This window comes from Pseudophryne corroboree, chromosome 8 (assembly GCF_028390025.1).
Source record: "Pseudophryne corroboree isolate aPseCor3 chromosome 8, aPseCor3.hap2, whole genome shotgun sequence".
Lineage (NCBI taxonomy): Eukaryota > Metazoa > Chordata > Amphibia > Anura > Myobatrachidae > Pseudophryne > Pseudophryne corroboree.
In genome coordinates this window covers 17,611,815-17,635,269 of record NC_086451.1, presented here as the reverse complement: position 1 = coordinate 17,635,269, position 23,455 = coordinate 17,611,815, and the positions used below count along the sequence as shown (strand labels likewise).

At 48.6% G+C, this 23,455-nt stretch overlaps 1 protein-coding gene and 1 long non-coding RNA gene across 11 annotated transcripts in view; one reads left to right on the top strand and one right to left on the bottom strand.

The window, feature by feature from the left end:
* DAB2IP (DAB2 interacting protein) overlaps positions 1-23,455 on the bottom strand; it is a 1,128,147-nt gene that overhangs the window by 253,375 nt on the left and 851,317 nt on the right. Inside the window, exon 1 of one of the 9 annotated variants that reach the window (XM_063935971.1) lies at positions 22,896-23,000. The exons of the other annotated variants lie outside the window; for them this stretch is intronic. The gene's annotated coding sequence lies outside the window, so the exon portion shown is untranslated. Of the gene's footprint in view, positions 1-22,895; positions 23,001-23,455 lie in introns of those variants that run through there. 9 annotated transcript variants of the gene reach the window in all.
* LOC134948154 (uncharacterized) overlaps positions 23,048-23,455 on the top strand; it is an 88,840-nt gene continuing 88,432 nt past the window's right edge. The window contains exon 1 of one of the 2 annotated variants that reach the window (XR_010182921.1): positions 23,048-23,188. This is a non-coding gene — a long non-coding RNA (uncharacterized LOC134948154). The remainder of the gene's footprint in view (positions 23,189-23,455) is intronic. The other variant, XR_010182920.1, reaches the window with a different exon arrangement.

The window sequence follows — 23,455 nt, the reverse complement described above, 5'->3', positions numbered from 1 at the left end:
CAAGTGGGCTTACGACTTCCCCTCTGGGATGACCATCGACTCCCAGCAGCAACAACAGCAGCGCCAGCAGCAGTAGGCGTTACACGCAAGGATGCATCGGAGGAATCCCAGGCAGGAGAGGACTCGTCAGAATTGCCAGTGACATGGCCTGCAGGACTATTGGCATTCATGGGGAAGGAGGAAATTGACACTGAGGGAGTTGGTGGGGTGGTTTGCGTGAGCTTGGTTACAAGAGGAAGGGATTTACTGGTCAGTGGACTGCTTCCGCTGTCGCCCAAAGTTTTTGAACTTGTCACTGACTTATTATGAATGCGCTGCAGGTGACGTATAAGGGAGGATGTTCCGAGGTGGTTAACGTCCTTACCCCTACTTATTACAGCTTGACAAAGGCAACACACGGCTTGACACCTGTTGTCCGCTTTTCTGTTGAAATACCTCCACACTGAAGAGCTGATTTTTTTGGTATTTTCACCAGGCATGTCAACGGCCATATTCCTCCCACGGACAACAGGTGTCTCCCCGGGTGCCTGACTTAAACAAACCACCTCACCATCAGAATCCTCCTGGTCAATTTCCTCCCCAGCGCCAGCAACACCCATATCCTCCTCATCCTGGTGTACTTCAACACTGACATCTTCAATCTGACTATCAGGAACTGGACTGCGGGTGCTCCTTCCAGCACTTGCAGGGGGCGTGCAAATGGTGGAAGGCGCATGCTCTTCACGTCCAGTGTTGGGAAGGTCAGGCATCGCAACCGACACAATTGGACTCTCCTTGTGGATTTGGGATTTCGAAGAACGCGCAGTTCTTTGCGGTGCTTTTGCCAGCTTGAGTCTTTTCAGTTTTCTAGCGAGAGGCTGAGTGCTTCCATCCTCATGTGAAGCTGAACCACTAGCCATGAACATAGGCCAGGGCCTCAGCCGTTCCTTGCCACTCCGTGTGGTAAATGGCATATTGGCAAGTTTACGCTTCTCCTCCGACAATTTTATTTTAGGTTTTGGAGTCCTTTTTTTACTGATATTTGGTGTTTTGGATTTGACATGCTCTGTACTATGACATTGGGCATCGGCCTTGGCAGACGACGTTGCTGGCATTTCATCGTCTCGGCCATGACTAGTGGCAGCAGCTTCAGCACGAGGTGGAAGTGGATCTTGATCTTTCCCTAATTTTGGAACCTCAACATTTTTGTTCTCCATATTTTAATAGGCACAACTAAAAGGCACCTCAGGTAAACAATGGAGATGGATGGATACTAGTATACAATTATGGATGGACTGCCGAGTGCCGACACAGAGGTAGCTACAGCCGTGGACTATTGTACTGTACTGTGTCTGCTGCTAATATAGACTGGATGATAATGAGATGTAGTATGTATAAAGAAGAAAGAAAGAAAAAACCACGGGTAGGTGGTATACAATTATGGACGGACTGCCGAGTGCCGACACAGAGGTAGCTACAGCCGTGGACTACCGTACTGTACTGTGTCTGCTGCTAATATAGACTGGATGATAATGAGATGTAGTATGTATAAAGAAGAAAGAAAAAAAAACCACGGGTAGGTGGTATACAATTATGGACGGACTGCCGAGTGCCGACACAGAGGTAGCTACAGCCGTGGACTATTGTACTGTACTGTGTCTGCTGCTAATATAGACTGGATGATAATGAGATGTAGTATGTATAAAGAAGAAAGAAAAAAAAACCACGGGTAGGTGGTATACAATTATGGATGGACTGCCGAGTGCCGACACAGAGGTAGCTACAGCCGTGGACTACCGTACTGTACTGTGTCTGCTGCTAATATAGACTGGATGATAATGAGATGTAGTATGTATAAAGAAGAAAGAAAAAAAAACCATGGGTAGGTGGTATACAATTATGGATGGACTGCCGAGTGCCGACACAGAGGTAGCTACAGCCGTGGACTACCGTACTGTGTCTGCTGCTAATATAGACTGGTTGATAATGAGATGTAGTATGTATAAAGAAGAAAAAAAAAAAAACACGGGTAGGTGGTATACAATTATGGACGGACTGCCGAGTGCCGACACAGAGGTAGCTACAGCCGTGGACTACCGTACTGTACTGTGTTTGCTGCTAATATAGACTGGATGATAATGAAATGTAGTATGTATAAAGAAGAAAGAAAAAAAAAACCACGGGTAGGTGGTATACAATTATGGACGGACTGCCGAGTGCCGACACAGAGGTAGCTACAGCCGTGGACTACCATACTGTGTCTGCTGCTAATATAGACTGGTTGATAATGAGATGTAGTATGTATAAAGAAGAAAGAAAAAAAAAACACGGGTAGGTGGTATACAATTATGGATGGACTGCCGAGTGCCGACACAGAGGTAGCTACAGCCGTGAACTACCGTACTGTGTCTGCTGCGACTGGATGATAAATAATGATATAAAAAATATATATATATCACTACTGCAGCCGGACAGGTATATATTATATAATGACGGACCTGCTGGACACTGTCTGTCAGCAGAATGAGTTTTTTATTTTATAGAATAAAAAAACACCACACAAGTCACACGACGTGTGTTTAACTTTTACAGGCAGACATTCACAATACAATATAGTATACTATATACTGGTGGTCAGGTCACTGGTCAGTCACACTGGCAGTGGCACTCCTGCAGAAAAAAAGTGTGCACTGTTTAATTTTTTAATATGTACTCCTGGCTCCTGCTATAACCTAACTGCTCCCCAGTCTCCCCCACAATTAAGCTGTGTGAGCACAGTCAGATATTATACATAGATGATGCAGCAGCACACTGGGCTGAGCACAGATATGGTATGTGACTGAGTCACTGTGTATCGTTTTTTCAGGCAGAGAACGGATTATATTAAATAATATAAAACTGCACTGGTGGTCACTGGTCAGTCACTAGTATAACTAACTAATACTATCAGCAAAATTCTGCACTCTCTGTCTGAGTACTCCTCCTAAGCTCCAGTAAATGAAGTGTCACTGTCTCACTCTCACTCTCCTATCTATTGAGGGGGCAATGCAGAAACTTCAGGATGCTTTGGAATTTACTGATTGGGGGTTGTTCATTGAAGAATCATTGGGGGATGATAATAATGTGAATGTGGACTCCCTTACTTCCATGGTCCTTGGTTATGTGTGTTGTTGCATACAGAGTGTAACAATTAAAAAGTGTGTTCGTACTTACGCAAATGATAAACCATGGATAAATGGTACGGTTCGAACCTTATTAAGTGAGAGAGACAAAGCTTTTAGATCTGGTGACCAAAATGTTTTTAGGGCTGCCCGTCAAAAATTAAAAAAGGGTATAATAGAGGCAAAAAGGGCCTTTTCTGTTAAACTCGAAAGCAAGTTTAAAAATGATAAAGATGCAAAAAGTCTGTGGAAAGGTATTCAAGATATCTCTGACTACAAAGTTAATAAGAACCCCTCTCATAAAGAGGCTGACAGTTCCCTAGGGGAGACATTAAATATATTTTACTCTCGTTTTGATAGCATGGCTGTTTCCCCTGTAGACTGGGATGGGAATCTGGAGAACGCGGAGCCCCTGGTACTGGATGAATTGTCTGTCAGACGGTGCTTTGCCAGTTCTAAATCAGGTAAGGCCCCCGGCCCAGATGGGATTCCGGGAAATGTTATCAAGACATGTGCTGAGCAGTTGGCTGGGATTTTTACTATAATTTTTAACCTTTCTCTTGCCACTTGTCATGTGCCTAAGTGTTTTAAGTCATCTATTATTGTCCCGGTCCCCAAAAATGGTAAGGCCAGTGAGCCAAACGATTACCGACCAATTGCTCTGACATCTCTTATAATGAAGGCCTTTGAAAGATTGGTTATGGGACACATAAAAAAAAGTATCCCAGCCAATCTGGATCCTTTTCAATTTGCATATAAAGCAAATAGGTCGACAGATGACGCTGCTATCACCTTGATTCATCGTGTGGCTACCCATCTAGAATCCACATGTTCCTCTGCGAGAATTTTGTTCGTGGATTACAGTTCGGCATTTAATACAGTAATCCCAACATCATTAGTGTTTAAATTATCTGAGTTGGGATTGAATAACTTTGTATGTAGATGGATCTTGGATTTCTTGACTAACAGGCCCCAATCTGTTAGATTGTACAATTCCCTGTCAAGCGAACTTGTAATCAGTACAGGGGTGCCTCAGGGTTGTGTACTGAGTCCCCTGCTGTACTCTCTGTTTACCTATGATTGCCATTCAAATTCGGAGTCAGTTCACATTATTAAATTTGCCGATGATATCGCAGTCGTAGGTTTAATAAGTAAGGACGATGAGTCAGAATATAGATCTGAGGTCGCTAGGTTAGAAGCTTGGAGTCAAACTAATCACTTAATTTTAAATGTAAAAAAAACAAAAGAAATGATTGTAGATTTTAGGAAAATTCACATGCAGCCTTCTTGTCCCCTAGTCGTAAATAACCAGGTTGTGGAGACAGTTGAGTCCTTTAAATTCCTGGGTATTAACATCTCCAATGACCTGTCTTGGGGTATCCATACACGATGTGTTGTTAAAAAATCTCAACAACGCCTGTTTTTATTGAGGAAAATGCGCATGGCAGGGATACGTAAGGAGATTTTAGTAAACTTTTATTCAGCAATTTTAGAGAGTGTCCTCACATACGGAATTATAGTATGGTTTGGAAACTGTACTGCTATAGAACGTAAGTCCCTTCAGAGAGTGGTTAAAACTGCAAGTAGAGTAATTGGAGTCAGCCTGCCCTGTATTCAGGATATATATGAAAAAAGGCTCCTCACTAAGGTGAAAAGTATTCTGGGAGATCTATCTCATCCAAATGGGGGGATGTTTTCTGTGTTGCCATCTAATAGGCGTTACCGTTCTATTCTTTGTCGGACAAACCGGTTAAGGGGTAGTTTTTTCCCAAAAGCAATAAACATGTTAAACCAGATAGGACTGAGATAAATTGACAATTGGGAATGTCTTGGGTTTAGGAGTGCTCTCTTCGTTCTGTTCTTATGGTCTCTGTATATGCTTGCTTTTTAGTTTCGTTGATTGTTCATTGAACTATTGATGACAATAAAGTATTATTATTATTATTATTATTATTTCTTCTCTAAACGGAGAGGACGCCAACCACGTCCTCTCACTATCAATCTCAATGCACGTGTAAAATGGCGGCGACGCGCGGCTCCTTATATAGAATCCGAGTCTCGCGATAGAATCCGAGCCTCGCGAGAATCCGACAGCGTCATGATGACGTTCGGGCGCGCTCGGGTTAACCGAGCAAGGCGGGAAGATCCGAGTCGCTCGGATCCGTGTAAAAAAAGCTGAAGTTCGGGCGGGTTCGGATTCCGAGGAACCGAACCCGCTCATCTCTACGATCTATCAGAGATTTAGCGCTCGGTATGTATTACGCAGGTCTGCAGATTGACCAATCGAAAAGAAGCAATGTCTTCTCAGTGCACGCTAATTATATCATGTTTATCACATGTAGGCCGTCCCACATGTACAAATGGTTCCCTGACAACATAAAAACTCATGGAACCATTGTGTACAACACGGAAGGACTCTCCTTGGTACAAGTCACGGAGCACGGAGAGCGGAACACAGAGAGCCGCCACCTTCCCTGCAGCGCCTGTTCCTGGGGAAGTCACTCTCTCTGCAGCCGTGTATCTAATACTGTCATCTGAGGGGAGAGATTTCCTCAGCGCTCTCACCGTCATTCTGACACAAGAGGAACAGACGAGACCCCGGAAGCCCCATTATCCGAAGCCTGATATCTGTGTTATTCAATGTACGGCGACTCGGGGGGTCACCTACTTATGTTTGTGTCGCTGAGTATAAAAGGGGCTTCATGTCCAGCACCAGACGACAGCAGAGGACGCAGTAATCAGCCGCAGGCCATACATCTAATTAGTCCAATGGTTCAGGCTGGAACTGGAAAAGCCAAATGTAGCCAATTGAAATATTAATTACGAAATATTAATAATTGAGCAGACCAACAATCTCTGTAAGAAAACCATGTGCGGCGGACAGGCAAATAAAGCATCGTCAACTGGAGACTACGGGGGTAATTCAGATCTGATTGTAGCAGAAAGTGTGTTAGCAGTTGGGTAAAACCATGCTGCAGTGCAGGGGGGGGGGGGGGGGGGGGGGCAGATGTAACATGTGCAGAGAGTTAGATTTGGGTGGGTTATTTTGTTTCTGTGCAGAGTAAATACTGGCTGCTTTATTTTTACACTGCAATTTAGATTTCAGTTTGAATACACCCCACCCAAATCTTACTCTCTCTGCACATGTTACATCTGCCACACCTGCAGTGCACGTGGTTTTGGCCAACTGCTAACAAATTTGCTGCTACGATCAGGACTGAGGGGGTCATTCCGAGTTGTTCGCTCGTTGACGATTTTCGCAACGGAGCGATTAAGGCAAAAATGCGCATGCGCATGGTACGCAGTGCGCTAAGTATTTTAGCACAAAACTTACTAGATTTACTCACGTCCGAACAAAGAATTCTCATCGTTGAAGTGATCGGAGTGTGATTGACAGGAAGTGGGTGTTTCTGGGCGGAAACTGGCCGTTTTCTGGGAGTGTGCAGAAAAGCGCAGGCGTGCCAGGATAAAACGCGGGAGTGTCTGGAGAAACGGGGGAGTGGCTGGCCGAACGCAGGGCGTGTTTGTGACGTCAAACCAGGAACGAAACGGGCTGAGCTGATCGCAATCTAGGAGTAGGTCTGGAGCTACTCAGAAACTGCTAAGAATGATTTAATCGCAATTCTGCTAATCTTTCGTTCGCTATTCTGCTAAGCTAAGATACACTCCCAGAGGGCGGCGGCCTAGCGTGTGCAATGCTGCTAAAAGCAGCTAGCGAGCGAACAACTCGGAATGAGGGCCTGAATTACCCCCTACAGACTGGTCAATTAAACTGCATCCAAATTCACACTGCAACCACTGGGACACATGCACATTGCGGCCCGGACAAAAATAATCTCTTCATTTTGCAAATTTGAATGAGGCCCAATGTCGCCGGACATACCAGCAGCATTCAATGGTGAACCTAAAAATCGGGTTTCTAAAAACAGGGAATAAACGTGTTTTCTGGCTGAAAATAAACTCTCTCTAGCCATTAACTACTACATTCAAGATAACGAAGAGCAGATGTCCAGAGTAACGAGTTTTGTAGCTTTGGGCCAAACGGCCACAAATTGCTGTGTGTGGGCCCCAAACAAGTAACGATCCCATTAAATAAGGAATAATGAGATGTCAATCAGGACTGGCGGTGACAATCGGCCACTGTGCGCGTCAGTGGTGACCCGCGCGTGATGCACTTACGCAGACTGAGCCCTGAGATGTATAGAATTCAGCCACCCAGGAGCTTACTGTATATCAGTACCAGAACTATGGAACCAATGAGTGACCAAGCTGAAGACAGTATCACGCAATGACAACCCCCCCCCCCTGGTGGCTGAATTCTGATGAAAAATACTTGTACTCTAGTGCAGACATCCTGCAACATATAGGTCAATGGAAAATCTTCCCAAGACAAAAAAGTATTTTTCTTTGCTATATATCGGCCCAAACTGTGACAACCTGAGCTGGAAGAGTATATTAAGGAGCCTAATACAGTCAAATATAAGAAACAAATGGAAAAAAAAAAATCTAATTTGCTGTTATTCCAGCTCATTAAACACCCATTCAATTAAAATGACATTTCCTTTCAGCCTCCCAGTGACTAAGCGGAGGCTCTGATTGTCTCATTTCCCCGTCTCGCTGTGTACGGGGCTGAACAGGAAGAGGGTCCGTATCTGGTAAGTAGGAGAGCCGGGATTGGACTTCCATCTGGAGCCCCCAGTAGGGCGATGGGGTGATGGGGACGCTGCTGGGCACAGGTGGGGAGCACTGTGCTGGATCAGGAAGCCTAAATCCGGGGCTGGCACATGCACATCCTTTAATGTTCTCCAGAACGGAAACATTGTTTCAGCACATTCTATTAACAGCCTGGGATGTGCTGTTATCCCATGTAACCAGGCACTGGGAGAAAATCGTTCTCCTGGATATCACCCCTGGCAACCGACGGCTACGTGTGCTGGAAGCTATGGAAGGGAAAAAGTAGGAAAGTGAATGGCTTTATAATGGAACAGTTCCCACCGGAACACGCTCCTCTGCTTGCTGGGAATATAAAACGCTCCTTTCCGTTTACAGGCCCGGAAATGTGAGACGGGATCCCCCAAAGCGGCGATAACCGATTTATAGAACATGAATCAGAACGAAGGGCGGGTACCTGCAGGGTAACGACACATGCCGGCGACACCACCTGTGGAGGTCAGCGGCCAGGAAGGTCAGTGGAGAACAGCCGGCCCAAACAAAAAAAAAAAACCATGACCTTTACCCTTCAGCTACGCTACACTTTTCACATTTGTAACTTATTTTCGGATTCCCTGATACACAGTACAATAGGGTTCAGGAATGATGGGATTAATTATCTGTATAAACCTCACCCACTCCTCACTGTGGTGTCAGATCACCTTGCAGTACATGGAGAATATGCCTTCCTGATCACGCTATGCAGTGCTGGCTGCTCCTGCTCCTCTGGTCTATCCGCCAGTGCGACCTCCGGGGTCTGCCAGACATCTGGAAACACTCTATTGCTAGCGGCCATTGTCAGAGACCGGAACCCAGGACCATCCATATTGTAGAGTCCTCAGTGCCATACGCTACAATCAGGCAAATATGCACATGGTGGGATGGGGAAAGGTTCTAGTAAAATAAATATATGTCAGGCTTTCAGGACCACCCAGATGGCACTTGGGGGCTTTCTCATCTACCCTTATTACCACTCTGTTTCCCCTGACTGAGCCCACAGAACAGGACTGTGGCCAAGGATCCATTATACTGTACCTGCCAGGGGAGGGTAAATATACAGAGATAAGTACCCCAGCTATGGTAGATTGGGTCTGAGTTGGATGCGTTCACAGATGTGCAGAATGGGTCGTCCAATATTGCTCACAGACCCCCTTTAGCCGCAGCACGATTGACATGCTGCGGAATCTAGGAGGTGGGGGAGGGGATGACCGGGTCTGTTTTGTAGGTGTACCAGGCCCAGGTCTGGCTGGGAGTACTGCAGTGTGGCCCTAGGAGGATACAGGGAGTACTGCAGTGTGGCCCTGGGAGGATACAGGGAGTACTGCAGTGTGGCCCTGGGAGGATACAGGGAGTACTGCAGTGTGGCCCTGGGAGGATACAGGGAGTACTTCCATGTGGCCCTAGGAGGATACAGGGAGTACTGCAGTGTGGCCCTAGGAGGATACAGGGAGTACTGCAGTGTGGCCCTCGGAGGACACAGGGAGTACTGCAGTGTGTCCCTGGGAGGATACAGGGAGTACTGCAGTGTGCCCCTTGGAGGATACAGGGAGTACTGCAGTGTGCCCCTCGGAGGATACAGGGAGTGCTGCAGCGTGCCCCTCGGAGGATACAGGGAGTACTGCAGTGTGCCCCTCGGAGGATAGAGGGAGTACTGCAGTGTGCCCCTCGGAGCATACAGGGAGTACTGCAGTGTGACCCTAGGAGGATACAGGGAGTACTGCAGTGTGCCCCTCGGAGGATACAGGGAGTATTGCAGTGTGCCCCTCGGAGGAAACAGAGAGTACTGCAGTGTGCCCCTCGGAGGATACAGGGAGTACTGCAGTGTGACCATAGGAGGATACAGGGAGTACTGCAGTGTGACCCTAGGAGGATACAGGGAGTACTGCAGTGTGCCCCTCGGAGGATACAGGGAGTACTGCAGTGTGACCATAGGAGGATACAGGGAGTACTGCAGTGTGCCCCTCGGAGGATACAGGGAGTACTGCAGTGTGACCATAGGAGGATACAGGGAGTACTGCAGTGTGACCATAGGAGGATACAGGGAGTACTGCAGTGTGACCATAGGAGGATACAGGGAGTACTGCAGTGTGCCCCTTGGAGGATACAGGGAGTACTGCAGTGTGCCCCTCGGAGGAAACAGAGAGTACTGCAGTGTGCCCCTCGGAGGATACAGGGAGTACTGCAGTGTGCCCCTAGGAGGAAACAGAGAGTACTGCAGTGTGCCCCTCGGATTTACAGGGAGTACTGCAGTGTGCCCCTCGGAGGATACAGGGAGTACTGCAGTGTGACCCTAGGAGGACACGCGCGCTGACATGACATAGTGGGGGTCATTCCGAGTTGTTCGCTCGTTATTTTCTGTCGCAACGGAGCGATTAGTCGCTAATGCGCATGCGCAATGTCCGCAGTGCGACTGCGCCAAGTAAATTTGCTATGTAGTTAGGAATTTTACTCACGGCATTACAAGGTTTTTTCTTCGTTCTGGTGATCGTAATGTGATTGACAGGAAGTGGGTGTTTCTGGGCGGAAACTGTCCGTTTTATGGGTGTGTGTGAAAAAACGCTACCGTTTCCGGGAAAAACGCGGGGGTGTCTGGAGAAACGGAGGAGTGTCTGGGCGAACGCTGGGGGTGTTTGTGACGTCAAACCAGGAACGAAACTGACTGAACTGATCGCAGATGCCGAGTAAGTTTGGAGCTACTCAGAAACTGCTAAGAAGTGTCTATTCGCAATTTTGCTAATCTTTCGTTCGCAATTTTGATAAGCTAAGATTCACTCCCAGTAGGCGGCGGCTTAGCGTGTGCAATGCTGCTAAAAGCAGCTTGCGAGCGAACAACTCGGAATGACCCCCAGTGTGTGTAAAACAAACGCACTGCAGCACAGCACAGGACCGCACACATATGTAGTGTCTCATTTGGAGCAATCATTTTTTGTCTTGCCTCAGAAACATAATAAAGAGATACAATGTCAGCGAGTACACGGTGTAGAGAAGAGACGGTATACCGGTGCTGTACATAAAGGAAATATTGCTGTATATTACTGTACTATATTTCTATAATGATTCTCCAGCGGTCTCTCTACAGTTCCAATATCCATGGAAAAACAATTCTGTCTCCTCGCTGTGCCCAGGACACGGGCAGGCGAGAGGTTCCTCCCTGAGGCACAAAGCAATAAAGTGAGTTACCCACCTAGAAATATCTGACTCCGGGGTAGGGAGAGGTTCAGCGAGAGGACACCACCATCTCCAAGCTGCTAGGTACGCGGAGTGAGGAGAGCCCCAAAGACGGGCAGCGCGCCCCACACTCATTATTATGCAGGCTATGAAGCACTGGCTGCACGTTCTGTGGCTGCTATGTTTATTCAGAGTATTATTCATCAGTTGCTTAATGAGCACTTCCATATTTCTGAGAAACGCCACAGCAAATCTTGAATCACCGGATTGAATTTACGGTGTGCACTGTATGTGCAGCACAGTAACACCTCACCTTGGTCCTCAAGGCACACTAACAGTCCAGGTTTTAAGGATAGCCATGCTTGAGCATAGGTGATTTAATTAGTACCTGGACTGTTAGTGTAATCTACGCAAATATGAAGTAGGAGCAGGTGTGCGGACAGGGCGAGGTATCAGGGGCTGTAACGGTAATGCTCCTCCCAGTACCACGTTCACAATGATAGCCACGTGGTCGGCCATAGATCGGAAGTATTCAAATTGTGTTTCTATTATCTTTACAAAATGACAACATTTTTCTACTTTATGTATTTAGGGAAATATTGGGGTTGATAGTCCGGGTGTAAATGCCGACACTGTACTGGCCCCACCCACACACAGCACTGGACACACCCAAACACAACTGCTGATACCTACTCCGCTTCTCACAATGGGCCCTCATATTCAGGCCTTGGCGCCACTAAAGAACGGCTTTACTACTACCACGTAGATAATGGCCACTCTTCTCAGATGTACAGTTTGGCACCACGGATGGCTGGAATTAAAACTTATAGGGGTAAATTTACTAAGGTGGGAGTTTAAAAAAAAAAACAACTGGTGATGTTGCTTATAGCAACCAACCAGATTCTACTTAACATTTATCTAGCTGCTTCTTGAAGGTAATAGATAGAATCGGATTGGTTGCTATGGGCTACATCACCAGTTCTAAAAAAAACCTCCCACCGTAGTAAATTTAGCCCATCGTCTTTCTCACATTTATTGTGCTTTGTTATACATTATGCAAAATGACACTCACTGCTCTGCCAAGGGGCAGCCCGTCGGTACAAAGTGTGCCACATTACCAGACTCCGAGCCGGGGCAAATATATGGTCCATCTGATTGGAAAGAGCCGCGCTCCCCTCACCTAGCACGCAACTCCCCGAAACCTGCGTTCACTATGCCCTCACTAAACTCTGCGCACTTTTCACGCGTGTGTTCCACATATTTCCAAAGCGTGTTCTACGCTGGCACACGCAGTACATACGACCCCGATGCATGCTGATGTGATGGTATGCATTACATACATGAAACAGAAGGTAAAGAGGACAAAGATGCTCAATCTCTGCCGCTCTACCCAGCGCCAGCCCCCCCCCCCCAACACATCGCCATTCTTCACGACGCCCCTTCCCCGCGTTACAGTCCCACAAACCGTATTTTACTGATAAATGTGAGAAAGCCACAGCGCCTGCAGTAAATGTGACTATCGTACGTCATATAAGGTATACTGACCGTCTACGGCGATCTCACCTTACAACAAGCCCCCTCATACACTAACAGCCCCCCACCCCCCTCCTCCCAGTGATCTTATAGACCACTCTAGTAGGATTTAAAAGTCTCAGGGACTTATTGTCCAATACGCTGGTTCCCAATGCTACCCACACTGCTACTGTGTCACTGCCAGGAGACTGAACCTAGAGCCCCGGATTATGAAATCATCATAATGTTAAAAAACAAAGAGAGCAAACAGAGCAAGTCCTGCAGCGCAGTGTTTCCAGACTTCCTGGTTGGAAGAATTTCGCCATCTGAAAAACATGTCCCAGGGCCACGGCTGTGAGTCTTGGCCAGGAATGAGCAGCTGGAGGAAGAGACATGTTCAGACCAAGGTACACAGCTATGCAAACAATGTTCTTACTGAGGGAGCTGGTATCGGAGCGTCACAGGCCTCCGCCTTCCCGCACTCCATACAGGGGCGAGACTGGGCGGACAGTTGGGGACCCCAAACGCCAACTCTGCTTGGGGTATGCTCCAGCACATTTTCTCATTACCCGAGGCTTCAGGAGGTTTTCCTGTCTCAATCAATATTCATAAAACATGCAGCCTATTGACTCACTAGTGCCTCATGCCTCAGTGAAGTCATATCCTCCCAGTGAATTCATAAGATTGCCCCTCCTACAAAATGGCTGCTTCCATCGTGTAGAGGTCAGGGGTCACTTTAGGACAGCTGTAAATAATAGTAAGAACAACTGTGGTTTTATGCAGACAAGGAACTTCTCTGCACGCCCCAGCTCGGTATAAAAGCCGCCCGCTCGCACCCAAGCCGCTGTGCACCCTTGTACAGTCAATATTAATCAATAGTACATACAGTGAAATACTCCTGTCCTAAAATATAAGGAAAAGCTTCCTAAACGCCAACCTGGCAAATGTCACAGGGCGGCTTTGGGACTGGCACCCATAATACATACCAAGGTCTCATTCACTTACAGTCGTCTATGCATGTGTCACTGCCGCAATGTGCACACTTGGTAACTGAATTGCGATTACGCTCGCAGTGAGGATGAACAAGGAGCACCCATTTGTGGGCGGTAACAGGGAGTGACGGCAAAAATGCTGTTGCATCGTGGCGTATATCAGTCGGCAACTGCGAAACTGTACGCAGGAATAACGTCTCTGGCGTCTCAGTTGCGGCGCCCGTTCTGAGCGACCGTAGACTCACTTAGGGAGTGGAATGTTTTCCTGGATCTGCGGTGATGCTGCGAATGTATACGCAGTTGTGGCAGCTGCGAAGGCTCCGGGGGGGGCGTCTTTATACAAATCCTGGCGGGTGTTGCGTTAGCATATTGTTGCACATCCTGCGGGTCAAAAAACACGCATGTGCGGCAGCATTAACGTTCTACCAGGAATCAGGCCCCCTTATACTCCAAACCAGAAAACGCAGAAACGTATGTAAGTGAAATGATCTTTCCCAAGCTGTCAACTGAACACAACGCTACACTATACAGAAAATGATTATACCAGAGTCGTGGATGCCAAAGTGTTTCATGATCTAAGGGCTTTAATACCTGTTCATATTTTTTAATATTGACATTTAAATCCAAATGTGATTTGCACCAGAACCATCACAGTTATTATTATCACTGTCCGAGCGGAAGCCCCTTTACCGATCACAAATGAACATCTGTTCTCCAACCTCTTCTGCCGCTGCCCCCCCTCACCAAACCCCCCCCCCCCCCTCCCCCCTCCGCTCTTCATCAGATCTCCCACTGAGACTGGCTAAAGTGTATCACAATGCAATGACAAATGCTGCATTATTAGTGCTGGAAAGGGGAGACATTATTCCTGTTAGTGATGACAGGCTGAGAACAATTCATGTTGATAAACAAGAGGCGGAAAATGCAGTGAAAAATATTTCCAAACCGTAAACGCTGACTTATAGACTTTTCGCGGTGATTTAATGTTAATCTGTCTCTCTGGCGGCCGAGCGATACTCATTGATAACAGTTATTTATCCATCCGGAGCCCACGGTCTCCTCTACTCCCCCCTGCGTGGAACAGAGAGGGCGCTCGCATTCTGGAAGATTTTACAAATCGTGTATAACAAAAATATACAGTAGTGCAATATATACTACTGGGGGAGGTCAATATACCCCTAAAATGTGACCCGAAAAGATTCTTTATGGTGTTCAGGAATTTTTCCCATGCGCTTCTGTTCGCAGACGCTACACTGCGATGATGCTAACAAAACGGCTATTACACCTGATAAACCACCGGGGGAAACTATGGGGGTCAATCAGGCCTAATCGTACGCTACGTTTTTTTGCAGCGCTGCTATCAGGTCAGAACTGCGCAATGCGCAGACGCGTAGCCCCCCCCTCGACGGGGATCGCCGGGGAGCAACAGGTTTAATGAAGAAAGCAATCGCACGGGCGATCACAAGAAGATTGGCAGGAAGCGGGCGTTTGTGGATGTCAACTGACCGTTTCTAGGGCGTGTCCGGAAAAATGCAGGCTTACCCAGCCGTTTGGAGAGAGGGTTCCTGACGTCAGCTGCTGGCCGGATCATCGCAGCGGCAGAGTAAGCCCTGAGCTGTGCACAAGCGTTCGCGCCCCTGCACAGCATTTTCCCCCTCCCCCCGTAAGCGGCAACTACCTGATCGCAGCACTGCAAAAAAAACGCCTCCGTGTGATCAGGTCTGACTCACCCCCTATGAACAGCAGGTGCTGGGCAAAGTGGCAGGAGGGTGTTCCATAATAATACCCCCAATGTTCAGTCATCTGGTTCCCTGTGCAACATAAAAGGCGGGGAAGCACAAGAGCGCGCGTTGGCCAATCATACTAGGTTACTGCACTCTATCCCTTATATTACATTAAAACCAAATGCCAAATCAGTTGTTTGCTGTATAAACCAATATACATTTAACACATACATATTTTACCATGAAATTAGTCCTAAGTCACGGAGATGTATTTCCAGGCCAAATGATGTCATACAGCGAGTACGGTTATTGAGTACAAATGGCCAGACTGTAGGCCGAACGTACATCTAGAGAACGCCACTTGTCTAATGAATTGCCCCTCACCCAGGACTCTTCAGCAATTTGCTCGTTTGTTACAATTATCGATAATGCGCCCGTGTTACAATTCATCTGTCTATAAGCCATCAATTTGAACAGCAAATGCGTCCTGCGTTTCCCATCCATAATATGCTTGTTCTCCTTCAGTATTGGGAATTTAGGGTCCTGTTAATGATCTGGTAAGTCATCAATCAGCCACGGCTGAGAGGCAGACACAAGCTGTAATATGGCAGCGTGCCGATGCTCTGTGGATTAGAGACAACCGCAGCTTGTAATATGGCGGCGTGCGAATGCTCCGTGCCTGAGATGCAATCACAGGCTATAATATGGTAGCGTGTGCATATTCCATGCAGAAGAAATCGCAGGCTCTAATTTGGCAGCACGTGGATGCTCCATGGCCGAGAGGCGACCACAGGCTGTAATATGGCAGCGTGAGTATGCTCCAGCCTCCGTAGATTAGAGGACTGGTAAGGGTCTCATTAGTCAGGGTCGTATCTGTACCTGGATAAACCAATCTTTAAAACAAGGGTCAAATACAAATTTCAAGAGCAAGATAACGGCGTTACAGCACAGTACAAAGGGATAAAACATCCAATATTCCTTTCCCAATGGTTTGTGTATGTAAAGAGTAACTATTGCACATTACAGAGGCCTGGAACCACGGCCTATATCCGCTATATAATGTACAGATGGAGCCATGCTCATCAAGGCTTCTCTGCTGCACCTAGGTGCACCAAGGTTTATTAGCATAACCCTTCATCTACTGTTCTCAGCTGCAATACAATACAGAGAGAACAATACAGCAGGGGATTAAGTCATTACAGCAGGGGATTAAGTCCAACAGCCCTGGCTCAATTAATCGTATTAAAGGGATAGATGAGCATGGCTCCATCTGCATATGCCCCTATAACAGGCCTCGTTATCACTCTTCTCCCTAAGATCAGTGACTGGTGTATGGCTGCGGTGGCCACGCAGGGCTATAACAATCACCCAGCGGCCCCGTTCTAGTAAACTAAATTATCTCAGTAATAGAAGCTGTGATAATAAAAACAACCGTTATACTTAATATATATTTACTCAACATTCATCTCTACCTTCTGCTAAGACCATACTAAGATACCGGACATAACGAGCCATTAAGAGGCGTCAGTGTCGGGGGTAGTAGGCAGAAACAACTGGGCTATCACAGGCTGTATCCCGCGCCATATACACGGCAACGTGCGAAAAAAGTTTAATGAAGAGGGTCCCTTTTATGTCCGGCAACAGGTACCCCACCCATGGGTGGCCATTAAATCAGGGCCCCTGGCTACGATATGGTCACCTGCAGGTAGCCACATTTTATTAGGGTGTTCTCTGTTTTGCCTGTTTATTTCTGTTTGCTAGAAGTCTTTAGATTTTGTATCATTATTATAGGTTCCGTTACTGTATAAAACATGACCCAACAGTTCTGCATGTGGTTATTATAGACCCTGCAGCGTTATGTCATATCTCATAGCAACTGATAACATTAGGAGCTGCATGGACTTACAGCTGCTCCCTTACACGGCATATACACAACAATAACTCCATATAGCACGGCCCAGTATCCATCACCTCCCCAACCGGAGACCCGTCAGACCCCGACACCCAGGTGACCCAGAACAGACGCTGGGTTTTAATCAGCCACTTTGAAACTACACAGTTCACCAGAGCATCACACACTGAAAGATCTGGACCATTTACTCACTGATCCATGTAGCATCATAGGTAGCAATGACAATCAATCCCCCCCCCTGTCACACACAGACCACAATGCATCGGAGAGTGAGTGTAAGCTCTTGTGCCCAGCTTGTCATGCACCCTCTTCAGGATTACATGTGTGAATAATGCAGAGTGAGATTTAACCATTGACTGACTCAGCTGCAGCCGCTGACAGGATGGGGTGACGACACAACACAAAGCTCTATCCGTGCTGCACTGCTGCCAGACATAACAGTGATATATAATACACAGATATACAATGACATGTGCTATATAATAATATATAACGTGCCCTGTGCCATGTAACGATCTGCCCGCTTCCAGCCTCAACCCCCACACACTGCGGGTACAACTATACAGGGGTGGCAGCACTAGCACAGCTCTCACAGGGGGTGGCACATTAGGGGCAGTTATACCGTGATGCAGCACACAGAGGGCACAGGAAGCATCTCCATAACAAGAGGCACCGTCATAGCTATACAGGGGGCATCTCTCAGGAGGCACTGCTATACCTATCCAGGGGGCATCTCTCAGGAGGAACTGCTATACCTATACAGGGGGCATCTCTCAGGAGGAACTGCTATACCTATACATGGGGCATCTCTCAGGAGGAACTGCTATACCTATACAGGGGGCATCTCTCAGGAGGAACTGCTATACCTATACAGGGGGCATCTCTCAGGAGGAACTGCTATACCTATACAGGGGGCATCTCTCAGGAGGAGCTGCTATACCTATACAGTGGGCATCTCTCAGGAGGAACTGCTATACCTATACATGGGGCATCTCTCAGGAGGAACTGCTATACCTATACAGGGGGCATCTCTCAGGAGGAACTGCTATACCTATACAGGGGGCATCTCTCAGGAGGAACTGCTATACCTATACAGGGGGCATCTCTCAGGAGGAGCTGCTATACCTATACAGTGGGCATCTCTCAGGAGGAACTGCTATACCTATACATGGGGCATCTCTCAGGAGGAACTGCTATACCTATACAGGGGGCATCTCTCAGGAGGAACTGCTATACGTATACAGGGGGCATCTCTCAGGAGGAGCTGCTATACCTATACAGTGGGCATCTCTCAGGAGGAACTGCTATACCTATACATGGGGCATCTCTCAGGAGGAACTGCTATACCTATACAGGGGGCATCTCTCAGGAGGAACTGCTATACCTATACAGGGGGCATCTCTCAGGAGGAACTGCTATACCTATACAGGGGGCATCTCTCGGGAGGAACTGCTATACCTATACAGGGGGCATCTCTCAGGAGGAGCTGCTATACCTATACAGGGGGCATCTCTCAGGAGGCACTGCTATACCTATACAGGGGGCATCTCTCAGGAGGAGCTGCTATACCTATACAGGGGGCATCTCTCAGGAGGAGCTGCTATACCTATACAGGGGGCATCTCTCAGGAGGAGCTGCTATACCTATACAGGCGGCATCTCTCAGGAGGAACTGCTATACCTATACAGGGGGCATCTCTCAGGAGGAGCTGCTATACCTATACAGGGGGCATCTCTCAGGAGGAGCTGCTATACCTATACAGGGGGCATCTCTCAGGAGGAGCTGCTATACCTATACAGGCGGCATCTCTCAGGAGGAACTGCTATACCTATACAGGGGGCATCTCTCAGGAGGCACTGCTGTACCTATACAGGGGGCATCTCTCAGGAGGAACTGCTATACCTATACAGGCGGCATCTCTCAGGAGGCACTGCTATACCTATACAGGGGGCATCTCTCAGGAGGAGCTGCTATACCTATACAGGGGGCATCTCTCAGGAGGAACTGCTATACCTATACAGGGGGCATCTCTCAGGAGGAGCTGCTATACCTATACAGGGGGCATCTCTCAGGAGGCACTGCTATACCTATACAGGGGGCATCTCTCAGGAGGAGCTGCTATACCTATACAGGGGGCATCTCTCAGGAGGAACTGCTATACCTATACAAGGGGCATCTCTCAGGAGGAGCTGCTGTACCTATACAGGGGGCATCTCTCAGGAGGAGCTGCTGTACCTATACAGGGGGCATCTCTCAGGAGGAGCTGCTATACCTATACAGGCGGCATCTCTCAGGAGGAACTGCTATACCTATACAGGGGGCATCTCTCAGGAGGAGCTGCTGTACCTATACAGGGGGCATCTCTCAGGAGGAGCTGCTGTACCTATACAGGGGGCATCTCTCAGGAGGAACAGCTATACCTATACAGGGGGCATCTCTCAGGAGGAACTGCTATACCTATACAGGGGGCATCTCTTAGGAGGAGCTGCTATACCTATACAGGGGGCATCTCACAGGAGGAACTGCTATACCTATACAGGGGGCATCTCTCAGGAGGAACTGCTATACCTATACAGGGGGCATCTCTCAGGAGGAACTGCTATACCTATACAGGGGGCATCTCTCGGGAGGAACTGCTATACCTATACAGGGGGCATCTCTCAGGAGGAGCTGCTATACCTATACAGGGGGCATCTCTCAGGAGGCACTGCTATACCTATACAGGGGGCATCTCTCAGGAGGAGCTGCTATACCTATACAGGGGGCATCTCTCAGGAGGAGCTGCTATACCTATACAGGGGGCATCTCTCAGGAGGAGCTGCTATACCTATACAGGCGGCATCTCTCAGGAGGAACTGCTATACCTATACAGGGGGCATCTCTCAGGAGGAGCTGCTATACCTATACAGGGGGCATCTCTCAGGAGGAGCTGCTATACCTATACAGGGGGCATCTCTCAGGAGGAGCTGCTATACCTATACAGGCGGCATCTCTCAGGAGGAACTGCTATACCTATACAGGGGGCATCTCTCAGGAGGCACTGCTGTACCTATACAGGGGGCATCTCTCAGGAGGAACTGCTATACCTATACAGGCGGCATCTCTCAGGAGGCACTGCTATACCTATACAGGGGGCATCTCTCAGGAGGAGCTGCTATACCTATACAGGGGGCATCTCTCAGGAGGAACTGCTATACCTATACAGGGGGCATCTCTCAGGAGGAGCTGCTATACCTATACAGGGGGCATCTCTCAGGAGGCACTGCTATACCTATACAGGGGGCATCTCTCAGGAGGAGCTGCTATACCTATACAGGGGGCATCTCTCAGGAGGAACTGCTATACCTATACAAGGGGCATCTCTCAGGAGGAGCTGCTGTACCTATACAGGGGGCATCTCTCAGGAGGAGCTGCTGTACCTATACAGGGGGCATCTCTCAGGAGGAGCTGCTATACCTATACAGGCGGCATCTCTCAGGAGGAACTGCTATACCTATACAGGGGGCATCTCTCAGGAGGAGCTGCTGTACCTATACAGGGGGCATCTCTCAGGAGGAGCTGCTGTACCTATACAGGGGGCATCTCTCAGGAGGAACAGCTATACCTATACAGGGGGCATCTCTCAGGAGGAACTGCTATACCTATACAGGGGGCATCTCTCAGGAGGAGCTGCTATACCTATACAGGGGGCATCTCACAGGAGGAACTGCTATACCTATACAGGGGGCATCTCTCAGGAGGAACTGCTATACCTATACAGGGGGCCTCTCTCAGGAGGAACTGCTGTACCTATACAGGGGGCATCTCCATAACAAGAGGCACCGTCATAGCTATACAGGGGGCATCTCTCAGGAGGAGCTGCTATACCTATACAGGGGGCATCTCTCAGAGGAGCTGCTATACCTATACAGGGGGCATCTCTCAGGAGGAGCTGCTATACCTATACAGGGGGCATCTCTCAGGAGGAGCTGCAATACCTATACAGGGGGCATCTCTCGGGAGGAACTGCTGTACCTATACAGGGGGCATCTCTCAGGAGGCACTGCTGTACCTATACAGGGGGCATCTCTCAGGAGGAACTGCTGTACCTATACAGGGGGCATCTCTCAGGAGGCACTGCTATACCTATACAGGGGGCATCTCTCAGGAGGAGCTGCTATACCTATACAGGGGGTATCTCTCAGGAGGAACTGCTATACCTATACAGGGGGCATCTCTCAGGAGGAACTGCTGTACCTATACAGGGGGCATCTCTCAGGAGGAACTGCTATAGCTATACAGGGGGCATCTCTCAGGAGGAGCTGCTATACCTATACAGGGGGGCATCTCTCAGGAGGAGCTGCTATACCTATACAGGGGGCATCTCTCAGGAGGAGCTGCTATACCTATACAGGGGGCATCTCTCAGGAGGAGCTGCTATACCTATACAGGGGGCATCTCTCAGGAGGCACTGCTATACCTATACAGGGGCATCTCTCAGGAGGAACTGCTATACCTATACAGGGGGCATCTCTCAGGAGGAGCTGCTATACCTATACAGGGGGCATCTCTCAGGAGGAGCTGCTATACCTATACAGGGGGCATCTCTCAGGAGGAACTGCTATACCTATACAGGGGGCATCTCTTAGGAGGACTGCTATACCTATACAGGGGGCATCTCTCAGGAGGCACTGCTATACCTATACAGGGGGCATCTCTCAGGAGGAGCCGCTATACCTATACAGGGGGCATCTCTCAGGAGGAGCTGCTATACCTATACAGGGGGCATCTCTCAGGAGGAACTGCTATACCTATACAGGGGGCATCTCTCAGGAGGCACCGCTATACCTATACAGGGGGCATCTCTCAGGAGGCACTGCTATACCTATACAGGGGGCATCTCTCAGGAGGAGCTGCTATACCTATACAGGGGGCATCTCTCAGGAGGCACTGCTATACCTATACAGGGGGCATCTCTCAGGAGGAGCCGCTATACCTATACAGGGGGCATCTCTCAGGAGGCACTGCTATACCTATACAGGGGGCATCTCTCAGGAGGCACTGCTATACCTATACAGGGGGCATCTCTCAGGAGGAACTGCTATACCTATACAGGGGGCATCTCTCAGGAGTAACTGCTATACCTATACAGGGGGCATCTCTCAGGAGGCACTGCTATACCTATACAGGGGGCATCTCTCAGGAGGAACTGCTATACCTATACAGGGGGCATCTCTCAGGAGGAGCTGCTATACCTATACAGGGGGCATCTCTCAGGAGGAACTGCTATACCTATACAGGGGGCATCTCTCAGGATGAACTGCTATACCTATACAGGGGGCATCTCTCAGGAGGAGCTGCTATACCTATACAGGGGGCATCTCTCAGGAGGCACTGCTATACCTATACAGGGGGCATCTCTCAGGAGGCACTGCTATACCTATACAGGGGGCATCTCTCAGGAGGAACTGCTATACCTATACAGGGGGCACTATGATAGCGGAGTAGGGGGGCATCTCTCAGGAGCAGGGGGGCACTATGATAGCTGAGCAGGGGGGCATCTCTCAGGAGCAGGGGGGCATCTCTCAGGAGCAGGGGGCACTATGATAGCTATACAGGGAGGCATCTCCCAGGGGCAGGGGGGATCTTTGAGGAGGCACTGCGATAGCTATACATCTCCCAGGAGCAGGGGGGCATCTGTCAGGGGACACTACCATAGCTATACAGGGGGCATCTGTCAGGGGCAGGGGGCACTCACCCAGCTCCGGGCAGGGGCAGCTCTCCAGCAGCGGGGGTGGCTCAGCCCGCAGACATCCCCGGCTTCCTGTGCAGTGTGAGCTGCTCTCCCTCTCCCTCCCAGCAGCAGCAGCAGCTCAGGCTCCGGGATCTGGGAAGGGCTGCTCCGGATTCCTCCCCGCCCCCATGCGTTGCTCTTTGTCCCAGTGCTGGGATCAGGTGCTGGCTGATACAGTGTACCCAGCAGCAGCACAGCCGGGGCCCCGGGGCCACACAGGAGCCGCACTGTGCGGGGGACACGGGGAGCGACTGGAGGTATATACTATTTACTGTCTGTTATGTACTACCAGCAATAACTATATACTACTGCCAGCAATCACTGTGCATCTATATACTACTGACCACAATCACTGTGTACCTATATACTACTGCCAGCAATCACTATGTATCTATATACTACTGACAGCAATCACTGTGCATCTATATACTACTGACCACAATCACTGTGCATCTATATACTACTGCCAGCAATCACTGTGTATCTATATACTACTGCCAGCAATCACTGTGTATCTATATACT